Genomic DNA, 14,658 nt, shown 5'->3' with positions numbered 1-14,658 from the left:
ATGGTTGTTGTGTAGTGTTTATTGTTCGTTGAGCAGCCTGATGGCCTGGGGATAGAAGCTCCTTCTGAGTCTTTCTGTGCTCGCCATGAGACTCCTGTATCGCTTGCCTGACCGCAGCAGTTCAAAGAGACAGTTGTTCGGGTGGCTGGAGTCCTTGATGATTCTCTTAGCCTTACCCCTGCACCGCTTGTTGTAAATGTTCTGGAGGGTGGGAAGCCCCCCTCCAATTGTGCGTTCGGCTGAACGTGCCACTCTCTGTAGTCTGCTTCGGTCTTGTGCGGTGCTATTCCCAAACCAGGAGCATGTGTGTTGTGTGTGTTGTTGTGTGTGTGTGTGTGTATGTGTGTGTGCTCATGTGTACTTGTGTGTGGAGAGCTCAGTGTTCAGTGTTCTGATGTCCAGCGATCTTTAATCTGCTATTACTGTCTGCCGGACCCCCTGCAGCCAGCATGCAGTGGGATTAGAGGAATCGGAGAATGTGATTAAAAGCCAGAATAATGGCTGTCTGTGTGTGTCGTCTCAACAGGTGCCTTGGGAGGAGTGTCCTGGGCAGAGAGGCTGTCAACTTTGTGACGCATCGCTGGAGATACTGTAACACATGTCTCCTCTTACCACGGGCGCTTTGGCGGAGAGAGAAAAAATATAGATGCTCCTTTTCATTCTATATTTAAGCGGAACAATGGGGGCCGTCTCACTTGAGTGCAGCAGCTTCTGCCCTACAGCTACACCTACCTGCACATCGACTCCGGGGACACAATGGCAGAGAGAGATAACATGCGAGGGGAATCAACAAAAGCTATTTCTGGTGGGCTGTGTGTGTGTAGGCTAACCTGGTAGCTTGTGGCATCATGTGAGATCACATATCAACAGTGTTCCCTTCTCAAGACGTTCATCCACTTCTGGTTGTTTCTTCTTCACCAACCTGGTTCTGTCTCCAGCCAGTAAACCTCACGTTTCCACGCTGGGATCGAATTAGATAAGAGTCGGAAAATTGCACTAATATGCCACTTTAATTCGAATGAATCTAATTCTTATGTAAAACTAGGTTTCGCAAGATGATATTGTCTATAAGACATCGGTCAGGGTTGTTGATTAAAATAGAGAGAGCGTTTTAATGCGTTCTAAGATTCACGGAGTCCTTTTGTTGGGTGGATTATAACCCTAACCCTCCGTCCACAGACTTGGGTAACGGCTGCAAGGCTGAGACTCATGTTTACAGTATGTGTGATGATATCAGTCTCCATAGTAGCCATGTGAATGTGGTGATACATTATGTGTTTTTATTTTTTAATTTAGCCTTTATTTAACACTTTAACCGCCGAAAACGCCGGAACTCGTCATTCCCCGCCATGCTCATTCCGCCGAGGACGCCTTAACTCGTCTTTGATGTCAATATTTCAAAAATCTGTCATCGAAATCATATTTCCTTTCCGGGGCCCTGAGACACAAGTGTGATCTCCTCTCAACTCTCTAGCGGTTCAAGAGCGCCATCTGGTGGCCGATCGGCCGATCGCCAACCGGATATTAACCTTTGAACCAGTAGTACTCATGCAAATGTGGTCCGGCCACTCTCTATAGCTCCCGCGACTCCATCTTGAAACACTGGATAATAGATTGCTCGCCCTAACTCAATAAACAACGTTATTTGGACGTATATACTATTATACAACCTGGAAATGGATCGGGCATTTCTACATCCCATAATCGAAAACGGTCTACTCCACGCTGATCGTCCAACGGCGCGAGGAACATACGGTAAGATTCAGCGTTATATTCTAACGTGTTCAATATAAACTGCTATGATGAACATATGACCCACTCTGGATGAATCATCTAACGTTGCCCACGGAATTATAAACGATCCCCCGCCCATCCGGTCATCATCAGATCATACGTAGATCATTCTAGAAGTACGTCCAGTTGAAATTTTTCATCTTGCGCCGATTGCTACCAAACTGTATTTCATCATCAATATAATGCATTTAGGGCTATAAATCACGTTCTGAAGAAAGCTGCAGAAAACGATAAAAACATACTTATACTTTAGACCATATTTCAGTATGAATATGTGAATGAAAAAGTTTAACGTTGCTACACCCTGAACAATACATATAGGACATTGAATGGGCCATAATAATGGCAATTTAGCAATAGAATTTAAAAAGTTATAGCCCTGCAAAGAAGGGGAACTTCTCCATAGACAAATAGAGCTGGCGAGGGATGGTAAATTATGAATTTAACCCATGGCGATCAAAGTGTTAACCAGGTTTGTCCCAATTGAGATCCAGGATCTCTTCTACAAGGGAGACCTGGCCAAGAAATAGCAGCAACAGAAAGTTTCAACATACACACATAGACATTACAGATAAAAGTAACTATTCATCGACTACAGCTCGGCATTCAATACCATAGTCCCCTCCATACTCATAGCCAAGCTCAGGGACCTGGGCTTGGGCTATGACCTCTGCCAGTGGGTCTTGGACTTCCTGACTGGCAGACCCCAGGTGGTGAGAGCAGGCAACTGCACCTCCTCATCCATCACCCTCAACATAGGGGCCCCCCAGGGCTGTGTTCTGAGTCCCCTCCTCTACTCCCTGTACACACACGACTGTGTGGCTCAGCGGAGTAGCAATACAATCGTCAAATTTGCTGACGACACAGTGGTGGTGGGCCTGATCTCTGCCAACGACGAGAGGGCCTACCTGGAAGAGGTCAAGGTCCTGGCGGGATGGTGCCAGGAAAACAGCCTCTCCCTGAACGTCAGCAAAACAAAGGAGATGATTGTGGACTTCAGGAGGTCGGGGGTCAAGGACTACAGCCCCCTCAGCATCGACGGGGCACCGGTTGAGAGAGTCAACAGCTTCAAGTACCTCGGAGCCCACATATCCGAGGACTTGAAATGGACCATACACATTAACAGTGTGGTGAAGAAGGCACGACAACGCCTCTACTTCCTCAGGCGCCTAAGGAAGTTCCAAGTCAGCCAGAAGATCCTTAAGAACTTCTACTCATGTACAATAGAGAGCATCTTGACCGGCAACATCACCTCCTGGTTTGGGAATAGCACTGCAAAAGACCAAAGCAGACTACAAAGAGTGACACGTTCAGCCGAACGCACAATTGGAGGGGGGCTCCCCACCCTCCAGAACATTTACTACAAGCGTTGCAAGGGGAAGGCTAAGAGAATTATTAAGGACTCGAGCCACCCGAACAACTGCCTCTTTGAACTGCTGCCGTCAGGCAAGCGATACAGGAGTCTCAAGGCGAGCACAGAAAGACTCAGAAGTAGCTTCTATCCCCAGGCCATCAGGCTGCTAAACGAACAATGAATGAACACTACACAACAACAACCACCAAACACACATAGCACACACATCCACACGCACACACTCACTTTAAACAAACACACTGTAGCACCCACTACACACACTTTATAGCACACACCCACTTTAAACAAACACACTGTAGCACCCACTCCCCACACTTTATATTTATGGATGAAGGATTGCACTACAACTCGTACACCTTACTGTAAATTGTACCTAAAATTGTACCTCATCCCATTTCTGCTTTGCACTAGATAGTACTGTACATTAGTACACTGCATAGTTGTGTATTGTATATTATATGGTAACTCAGAACATTGTACATATGTCTATACCGAACAACTGTGACCTCATTTTCTTCTTCTAAATTCATGCTATATTATGTTATTATGTTATTTGATACTATCTTGTCTAGCACAGTCTCTGGAGCGTAACAGTAAGAAGCATTTTGTATGAAAGTATTCTGTACTTCTGTATGACAACTATTAAAGAACTTGAACTTGAACTTGATTTGCACACAGAATACGTGGTTACAATAGGCTTAACCACAGCCTTAAATACATTCAGTGTTGTGTGTATCATGTGTGATGATATCAGTTTCTATAGTAGCCATGTGAATGTGGTGATACCACTGTGGTAGATATACTTCTTCATAACTACGCCCCCTCCCTTCTATTCCCCCCCCCCCATGTTTATCCTGTACTTAACCCTTGTTTTTAAACTTGACCTCACTGTATAAAATGACGTATTGTGAGCTTTAGGATAATAACAACCTCATGAAACTTTACAACCAGAAACTAGAGACCTAGACCATTCAGTGTGTACAGTGTGTGTCCCCCCGAGATACATTGATAATAAGTAATAACAATAATAAACTTTATTTATAAGGCACTTTTCATGCAATAGAAAGCAACCTAATCTCTAAGCAAGGCTAATCTCTCCTGTGACAAAATGGCATCCAATGTAATAAAAAAAGTCAACCAACGAACTCGATTCTTGTACCGGATCTCCTCCCTGGTAAACAAGAATACCCTGAAGACTCTGGCAGGAGCACTCATTCAAGGGTACTACGACTATGCTTGCACCTCATGGTACCAAAGCACCTCAAAGGCGCTAAAAACAAAATTACAAACATCTCAAAACAAACTAGTCAGACTACTGCTTGACCTTACTCCTAGAACCCACCTCACCCCTGCACACTTTGCCAACCTAGGATGGCTTAGAGTAGACGACAGAGTACAGCAACTTGCAATGGGCCTGGTCTACAAGATACACTACACGACCAAGGTACCCATGTACATGTCAAAATACTTCCCAAAGGTCAGTGAATACCACGATCACAACACCAGAGGGAGCTCCACAAATCATGTTAAACCCAGATTCGGCTCAAACAAGGGACTAAACACGTTTCGCAATTATGCCACATCAATGTGGAACGCCCTACCCAAAGCTGTAAAGGAATGTGGATCACTACCCACTTTCAAAACCTCTCTCAAGGGACACCTACGGGATACTGCAATTCAACACTGGCCCCTGTAAATATCCTAACCCAACCCCTTCCAATGTACAGTCATTTACCTAGTATGGTTTTGTCAATAGTCCAATGTACAATTTTGTTTGTTTGTACAGTGCCCCCCCCCCCCTCAATGTACAGTTTTGCTTGTATATACAGTGTGCCCCCCCCCCCCCCCCAACCACCTCCAATGTAGATTACCCAGTATGGCTGTCAATATCCCAGTGTACCCAACCCCCCCCCACCCAACCTCCTCCAATGTACAGTTTCTACGTCAAATGTATATACTCCCTTTTCCTGACTCCTTCTGTATCACAAACAGTACTGTATTTGCAAATCTGGTATGTCATAAATGTATAGATGTAGCAGTACTGACTATCTGTATGTCATGTATGTCATATATGTCCTGATGAATTGAAAATGGGGGACCCTGATGTAAACAAGACGAAAGTCTTTCTCTGGTCTGCATCCCCTTAACAATTGTGTGTATTGAGCTGTACTGTATTGTACCCATTCTGCAATATGTTAATAAAGTTTTCAATCAATCAATTCAATCAACCCAGAGTGCTTTGACGACACAAAAAAGAAAAATGTACAAATTAATTAAAATGCATGACTCAGTAGACAAATTGCATATCACAAGCAATAAAATAAATAGAAAGAAGAAAAAGAGAGTTAAATAAAATGATTGAAACAAAAGGAATATACTAAGTTAAAAGCCAAGTTAAAGAGATGTTTTCAGATGCTGTTTAAAAAGGTCCACTGAGCCCAGCTGTCTTTAGGTAGATGTTCCACAATTTCGGTGCATAATATTTATAAAAGAAGCTGATTCTGCTATTCTTCTGTGGGAAACTTTAGGGACAATTAAAATACTTGCTTCAGTGGACCTAAGTGTTCTTGACGGGGTGTAAAACAGCAGAGACTCTGTGTTATAAAGTGGTGCTAAGTTATTTAAGGCCTCATACACAAGTAAAAGAACTTTAAAATAATTTCTAAAAGAGCCCGGGAGCCAGTGAAGCTAAAACGTAAGGTTATCCTATAACCCTAGTTATATGAGTATAGCTTACGCTCTGCTCTTTATGGAACTATCCCTTTATCCACTCTAATAATGAATAATTTTCTCCACATGCACACACCCATCCGCCTGGCCACACCCCCATCCGCTCCTCTACATAAGCGGGGTCGTGGCCACACCATCAGCTCCTTCCCAAGTCTTTCACCACCGAAGGCGAAGACCACGGGGTCCTCAGTGAGTCAGAGCAGAGCGCTCGCTATACTCATATAACTAGGGTTATAGAATAACCTTACGTTATAGATCGTATAGCTTATGCTCTGCTCTTTATGGAACACAGGAGCTGAGCAGAGCTCGACAGATGTACCCGCTGAGGCCCCCCACAACCATCAGAACCGGGGAGGACCAGAGCCCCCTGGACCCCCCTAGTGGAGGACAGGAGGGAATCGGATCCGACTGTGCGAAGAGGGTTTAGCACCTCAAAACGCACATGGTGAGCAGACCGTGGGACTTACCTTCACTCAGAAGGACCCCCGACCACTCAGGCGCGCATCCCACATGCCACCAGGGAACGGACGGGAAGCAAAAACACCTCCGTCACAGCCCCCAATATCACGGGGTCGAAGGTCAAGAACCCAACCCCGTGGCAAGGCCGTAGCAGCGGAGCGCGGAGGAGGTCCCAGCCCTAGGACAACCTGAGGGCCAGGACCCCCCGAAAAAAGGGGGCCTGGTGAGGTCAACGAGGCCGTAGCATCGGGACCCCACCAGACGGTCACTGGTGACACCACCCCCCACATCGCCAGCGTATCGGACAGGGCCCAATCAAGAGCAGACCCTTCCCCCCTCGGCACGCCGCTCTGAAGCACTCTTCAAGAGGCTACCCCCCCACAACACTGCGGGGCCAGTCGGCGTGCCGGGGAGACAACCCCCAAGGAGGTTGATCCCTCAATCCAGGCAACAGGCCCCAAGAGCATAACTCGACCTGTGCCTGGAGCACTGCGGACTAGACAGGCGCCTAAGGGGTCTACTGTGAGAACAGTATCCCGGCGGAAGGGGTGTTCGGTATGCTGTGCACCATGTCATAACCTCCACAAACCCGACCCCCCAATCCAGCGGGGTCGAGGTTCAAAGAAGAGGCTGACACAATTGGCAGACATCATGAAAGATGCAGGGGCATACTCTCGGGCAGACGGGGTCAAGCCCGGCCTCAACCCGAGAGTCGACTCTGCTACCAACACAGTGGAGAACCAACCACCCCCCCTATGTTTAGTTTAACAGGAGGCGGTTGTTCCCTTAACCCACAAAGAAAACTCAGAAACATACCTGCGTGTATACACAGGCTATACAAGCAGCACAAGTGTTTCAGTTTTCAAAGGGTTAACCCAGGCCAACAGGTCGACGAGAACGAGTTCGGACCTGGGCCCGGCGGACCGGGACCTACACAGGGATGCCTAGAGGAGTTGACAACAACCTCCCCGACAGCCCCCTCCCAGCCCCGTCCTAGCAGGGAGGGAGGGGTGAAACAAATGGAGAGGGACCAAGCCCCCTAACACAGCGCAAGGTACAACACAGTATGGACCAAGCACGTCATTATTAAGGGCAACCCGTGGTGGCATACATATGACACACACATCCACGACATCAATCCCTGCGACGCCCGGCCCGACCCGGCATTTCCCCCCCGGAAAAGCACAAAGTCCTTCGGGGTACCAGAACAGCAGATCTGCGCCCCGGCGGACAACGGGTTAACTGACCTGGTCCGGCGCGACCAGAACCAGTCCCGCGTCCTAGTCAGGCCGCCATCCCCAGTCCTAAGAGGGGGGTAGGTACGCGTGTCAATCTAAAAACATCACAGAGGGCGCCACCACGACGGTCAGTATGCGAATGCACTGCTCCTGGTGGCCCACATCATGGGCGTGAGACACCTCCGCCAATGTTTTGATCTACTCAGTCATCTCCCCCCGGAGATGTACGTGAGCCGTCGAGTCTAACCTAGTGCACTGGCGCTCGGTAGAGATAAAATCTCCTTCCCAGCTGCCCGCATAGAAAAACGCCATTTCTACGCCCTCCGCCAATTGGGCAACCAAGGCGCGCCAGCCCATAAAGTGGTTCCACATTGAAAGCACCCAGGGCCAGCGCTATATGCACATCGAGAACCCGAAACATATCGATGGCGAATTCTAACAAGAAACACCAGACAACGTTTCCTCCATGCTGTCTGGGACGAGCAGCAGGAAGCCGGCCTATAAGACACAGACACGGGTCTCATATGACGCGTCTGAGGGTAAACCCTGTCAATTCTGCTCTTTACATAAGAGGGGAAGACAGAAGTTCCCCTAGAGAGACCTCTACGTGAATTGAGAGGGGCCAAAGGCCTTGGTACAAGAGCTATACATGTAAACTTCTGTAGGCTAACACCTAACCCAGTTGTGGACTCAATGCCACGTTTACTTAAACGTGAAAACACGATACACACAACCCTCTTTCACAATAAAAAAGGCAAAAGTTCACTCTCACTATTGCAAAGAGGAACGCCGTCTTTTATGACGAGAGAAGACATAAGTCCTCGACCAAGTGTTAGCTACAGGCCTTGCTAAGTCCATAATGGCGACCAAACAATTTTCAGAGAAAACTGCACTCTCCCTAAGCAAGAGCACAACCCCAGCAGTAGCTGAGGGATTACACCGTATCCCGAAAAATATCGTGAATCAAATCATATTTGAGGAGGGGGGGGGGGGGGGCAGGGGCCAACCGGGGAATAATTTCACCCACCCCCTCACCACCTCACCCCTGATACGACGCCAAAAGATAAAACAGAGCCGTGACACCAGGTGCATGGCGCGGCAGATGAAGCACTACTCACCTGTAGAGTAAAGCTTTACATCACGCACGCCAGCCACAGCCGATAACCTCGTTTGGAAACAGGTTTTATTCACGGCTCTGCTTATGTGTGAAAACTTGCCACTCGTTATTTTTACCATTACCCTTAAGTAAAGAAATAAAAAGCCCTCGATCACATGCCACTATGTACAGCGCTGCAGGTTAACACCCAGCCAGTTGTGGACTCAGCCACGTTCTCTAGACGTTACATGAACACACACAACTTCTCATCATACAACAAAAAACCCCAGTTCATTTTTACTCACATAAAAAATAACGCCGTTTTTAGGTAGAGAGAAAGACACAAGCCTTGGCAGGGCCAGAAGCAGTGACGGCGGAGCACACACCCCTCCTGCGGCAGGTCATGGCGCAGGCCCGACGACATCTTCCGCCAGAGATGACGCCGTAGTCAGAGTGCCAGGGCCCGCTACCTCATCACGGCTAGCGCCAATGGTTGTAGCATAAACTAACAACTAACTCCAGGCTAACTAATAGCATCAAGCTAACGTTTCGACGTAATGACTTAGCCCAGGAGCTAACTGGCTAACAGTTAGCTCTACCGGCTATCGATAGCCACTAGCTAACGCAGTAGCAAGCTAAGCGGCTACTCTGAAGCTGTATAATGTGAGAAATAGTGATACAGGCCAACACTTCTGACAGCCGCTGTCTTGTCCTTTTCTTATCCGAAGAAAAAAGGGAAAAAGGCAACACACGTCCCTCTCACAGAACGGTGTTTACCAGACACAGCGGCATCGGCAGTAAGCCCCTCGTTGTACGCGGGCTGCAGCCGACTCGAGCTCGGAGATATTCCCATAATGAAACACCAAACTCGCATCCCTCGTGCCGGGTGTTTTCGTCTTGAAAAACGGGGCCAGCACGGCGGCAGAGGGTATCCGTTTTCCAGAGACCCGGAGAATCGAACCGCAGACTCTGAATCACGGCCCCAGGAAAACAAAGCTACTACTTCACTGAGGAGGAGTCTATGTTATCGTGGGGCATCAAACTAGAACCCCCTCCACGCCGCTAAGGGGCAACGAAGGGATTCTAGCTTGGAGCCGACCGTCGCAAGCTTGTACAGTTGTCCCCTGACAACTGACACACCCGAGGCTCGCGTCGCAAAAACATCACCCGCCCAGGGAGACCGTCAGCTCTCACACAGCCGAACGTCTCCTGAGGCATAGTATCCAGCTGCAGAGCCGGAGACAACGCCGGCGGGGATTGCTCAGCGATGTGCGCCCCAATGCGAAGTGCCGGTGGAGGCCAGAACGATCATCATCTTCTAGACTCTCCAGTGGTGAAGACATCGCTTTATTTTCTCGAAAAATTGTGAGAGAGAAAACAAAGATACAATGTCAACGCAGCTCCTCTCCAACAACTATCTTCGGCACTAAACTTAAAGTGGTGTGTTACAGACACGTTTCGGTAGTGAAAATAGGGAAGGAACTGATGGTGTGGCCACGACCCCGCTTATGTAGAGGAGCAGATGTGGGTGTGGCCAGGCGGATGGGTGTGTGCATGTGGAGAAAATTATTCATTATTAGAGTGGATAAAGGGATAGTTCCATAAAGAGCAGAGCGTAAGCTATACGATCTATAACAGGAGTGATATGTTCTCTCTTCCGTTTTTTCGTTAAAAGTCTGGCAGCAGAGTTTTGAATCAACTGTAATTTCTCAATAGATTTTCTTGGTAGACCAGTAAAAAGAGCATTACAGTAATCTACACGCCTGGAAACAAAAGCATGAATTCGTTTTTCAGCATCAGGTTTAAACATGGACGCACCTTGGCAATATTTCTTAAATGAAAAAAAGTGGGACCATTTTCTGAAGAAATGTGCTCGCAATCCACTCCCTGAAAGGAAAGTCATTGATACCAAATGGTCCTGATGTGTAAAATGCCGTTTTTTTTATTATGGATTTTAGATTAAAAAAAATTTGATTCTCAAATGATTAAAATTGTTTGATTTCGCACCAAAACTGTGTAACTAAACAGACACCAGTCAAATTTTAATACAAATCAAATCAGATCCAAATTAAATAAAGAGATAGAATGGCTCTTTTGGTTTCCTGTTGCTTTCCATCGCTTTATTAACGACTATGTGAAGATAGATTCCTGCTCAACCTGCACAAATTCATTTGCGTTTAATAAAAATCCCGTCAGAGCTTTTTCCATCAAGTGCATAAAAAAAGACACATGTTTGTTGGAAATAGTCGCTCCTTATCTAAATATAAAGTTAGTTGCAGTAAAAAACAAATAACAATAAAAAAGTAATAGTAATAGTACTATATATACTATATCATTACTATATATAGATATCACAATATGTACTTATTATAATATACACTACCGGTATAATTACCAGATTGACCCAGCCCAAACTTCAAATCTAAGGTATAGGGTGATTTGAAACAGATCTCAGTACAGGTTATGTTCCGCTGTATAGCTAATAAACACTGTTTGTTGGAGAGAAAAGCTGAGAGGAGATCAGTGTCACACGTCCCTGAGACAGACAATAGACTGCTGAGTGAGGGTGTGATCGCCAGCCGTGAGAGAGTGAAAGAGTGAGAGAGCGAGAGAAAGGGTGAACGTTTGTGTGCGTGTGCATGCTGTAAGTGTGTGTGCATGCGTACAAAACTGTGTAAGACAGAGCCGGTGTGCGAGAAGATAAAAGGTGTTTGTTTTTATGCAAGTGAACATGTAACTGTGTGTGTTGATAGAGAGGTGTGTGTATGAGTGTGTGTTTGTGTGTACATGTGTGTGTTTGTGTGTACGTGTGTGTTTGTGTGTACGTGTGTGTTTGTGTGTACATGTGTGTGTTTGTGTGTACATGTGTGTGAATGCAGTTTTTTGTGTGTGAGAGAGAAATGGAGTAAGATAATTTGTGTGTATGTATGTATGTATGTATGTATGTATGTATGTATGTATGTATGTATGTATGTATGTATGTATGTATGTATGTATGTATGTATGTATGTATGTATGTATGTATGTATGTATGTATGTACTGTATGTAACTATGCACGTGTGTGTATGCATACTGTACACGTGTATAAGTGTGTGTGTGTGTGTGTGTAGAGTCACACCTTTCTGGGGTTACATGTGTGTGTGTGTGAGTGTGTGTGTGTGTGTGTGTGTGTGTGTGTGTGAGTGTGTGTGTGTGTGTGTGTGTGTGTGTGTGTGTGTGTGTGTGTGTGTGTGTGTGTGTGTGTGTGTGTGTGTGTGCGTGCGTGTGTGTGTGTGTGTGTGTGTGTGTGTGTGTGTGTGTGTGTGTGTGTGTGTGTGTGTGTGTGAGTGTGTGTGTGTGTGTGTGTGTGTGTGTGTGTGTGTGTGTGTGTGTGTGTGTGTGTGTGTGTGTGTGTGTGTGTGTGTGTGTGTGTGTGTGTGTGTGAGTGTGTGTGTGTGTGTGTGTGTGTGTGTGTGTGTGTGTGTGTGTGTGTGTGTGTGTGTGTGTGGTGTGTGTGTGTGAGTGTGTGTGTGTGTGTGTGTGTGTGTGTGTGTGTGTGTGTGTGTGTGTGTGTGTGAGGTTACATGTCTTCAGGGTCTGACTGTATAAAAGACAGTGCACCTCGACGCTCAGGACAGAAGACACCTCAGACACCAGACAGACGACCAGGTAGGAACTCAACCTGCTGCCTTTACTTTGGGACTGTTTTGTAAAGAAAGTTGAAAGTTGAAAGTATTTTGTATTTTGTGGCGGGAGGATGCGACCCTCTGCGCCGCCCCCTTGCCTCAAACAGATCCGCCATCAGCTCTATTTTTCAATCTTTCTAAATGTTCAGTTGCTATCGCATGCACTTATCTGTGTTTCACTACATACATGAGTGCATGCTTACCAACTGTTCGCCTGGTTTACTGCAACACTACTATCACCGACATCTAAGAAGGGAGATCCCCCCTTGAACGGCCCTTCTAAGGTTTCTCTCCTCCACACTGCCTGTGGTGCATTTTTTCCTATTGCTAGGTTTGAGTGAGTTTTTCCTTACCTTCACGTGGGGTATGTCTGGGAGTGTTGCATTCATTTATTTAATTTATTTGAAATGTTTTGGACTTCATGGCGTTTTAGTTTTGTTATTGATTTATTGTGATGTTTCTTCTTGACTTGTTTAACTCATTCCGCGCCAGACCCGATGATAGTCGGGTTTTGGCAGTTTTTTCTTTTATTCGATATTCCCATTCATTATCCATCCAGGGAGCCTGGTGTTATCATAGGGAATGAGTCTGAGATCCCAAAAGTGCAATACCGGCCGCATCCTACCAGGTGGTGTTATCGAGCACCCTTTGAAACTCTGTGTCTTGGGCTGTGGGTCGATCATATTGGTCCTGGCAGACTTTTCCATGTCGGGCAAGGGGAGCGGTTGTCCCGATCGGCTTGAGGAGCGTCAAATGCTCCAGATGGATGATGTGTGGCGGATTATGTTGGCGACATGATCGACACCAATACTGGGACTCGCGATCAGATAATTGGAATATTCTTTTTGGGGCACATCCTAGTCAAGGTAAGGGCTATATGATATCAATCTTGCGTTGATCAAAGCATGCCTTCATTGCGATTGCGATGTGTGTAACGCTAGTCCATAACGTATTCCGTTGGTGACGATCAAAGCATCGAAAAACTATGCCGCTCTAAAACCATACTTATATTCACCACGGTATAAAACGGGAATGTATGGATGACATTTTTTTTCTTTTTCACATATTGAACGATAGATACTCGATGTCAAATGGGCAATAGTATTGTATCCATAGCTATAATATATAATATAGTTATAGCCCTGCAAACACCGCCACGTATTCCTATACTTTAGAACGCTGGCCTTTTAACCACACAGTACACAGCGCCCTCTGACGTTGATTGAGTTAAAGAAGACGTGTCCGGCCCATGGGGACATTAACGTGTGTTGTCGGGCCTTAAAGAAGACGTGTCCGGCCCATGGGGACATTAACGTGTGTTGTCGGGCCTTAAAGAAGACGTGTCCGGCCCATGGGGACATTAACGTGTGTTGTCGGGCCTTAAAGAAGACGTGTCCGGCCCATGGGGACATTAACGTGTGTTGTCGGGCCTTAAAGAAGACGTGTCCGGCCCATGGGGACATTAACGTGTGTTGTCGGGCCTTAAAGAAGACGTGTCCGGCCCATGGGGACATTAACGTGTGTTGTCGGGCCTTAAAGAAGACGTGTCCGGCCCATGGGGACATTAACGTGTGTTGTCGGGCCTTAAAGAAGACGTGTCCGGCCCATGGGGACATTAACGTGTGTTGTCGGGCCTTAAAGAAGACGTGTCCGGCCCATGGGGACATTAACGTGTGTTGTCGGGCCTTAAAGAAGACGTGTCCGGCCCATGGGGACATTAACGTGTGTTGTCGGGCCTTAAAGAAGACGTGTCCGGCCCATGGGGACATTAACGTGTGTTGTCGGGCCTTACAGATACATTTGATTTGATTTGCAGACTGGCTTCTGTGTCTGTGGAGATCCTTAAGATCCCCGCTATTGGTTGTTTTTGGCAACATCTAGTGGTGATAAGCGGTCACTGCTGTTTTTGCACCGTATTGACTTGAGAATTCAAGCCAACTATAGAGTTAGTCTTCTATTTATTCCAAATAAACTGCTGGACTTCCTGTGTGCCAGATTATCTGCCCAGGACTGTCCTGCCAGACACCAGTGTTTACAACAGGACTGTTCTGCCAGACACCAGTGTTTACAACAGGACTGTCCTGCCAGACACCAGTGTTTACAACAGGAATGTCTACGTCTACGTTTAAAAATGTGACATTTATTCAAAAGAAAATGTTTGAGCGGGAGGGAAGCCGGTGGGGTGGTATTCTGGTCGTTGTAAACAGCGACTCCTACAGGTCGGTCGGGGCGCCTGCACAGCGAGGGAGGGAAATGGTGAAGGTAGTGTGACCTCCCACATGTTACACCTCACCCAATGA

The sequence above is a fragment of the Notolepis coatsorum genome, assembly GCF_963971535.1.
Source record: "Notolepis coatsorum genome assembly, chromosome: 1".
Classification (NCBI taxonomy): domain Eukaryota; kingdom Metazoa; phylum Chordata; class Actinopteri; order Aulopiformes; family Paralepididae; genus Notolepis; species Notolepis coatsorum.
This window is presented reverse-complemented; position numbering follows the sequence as displayed.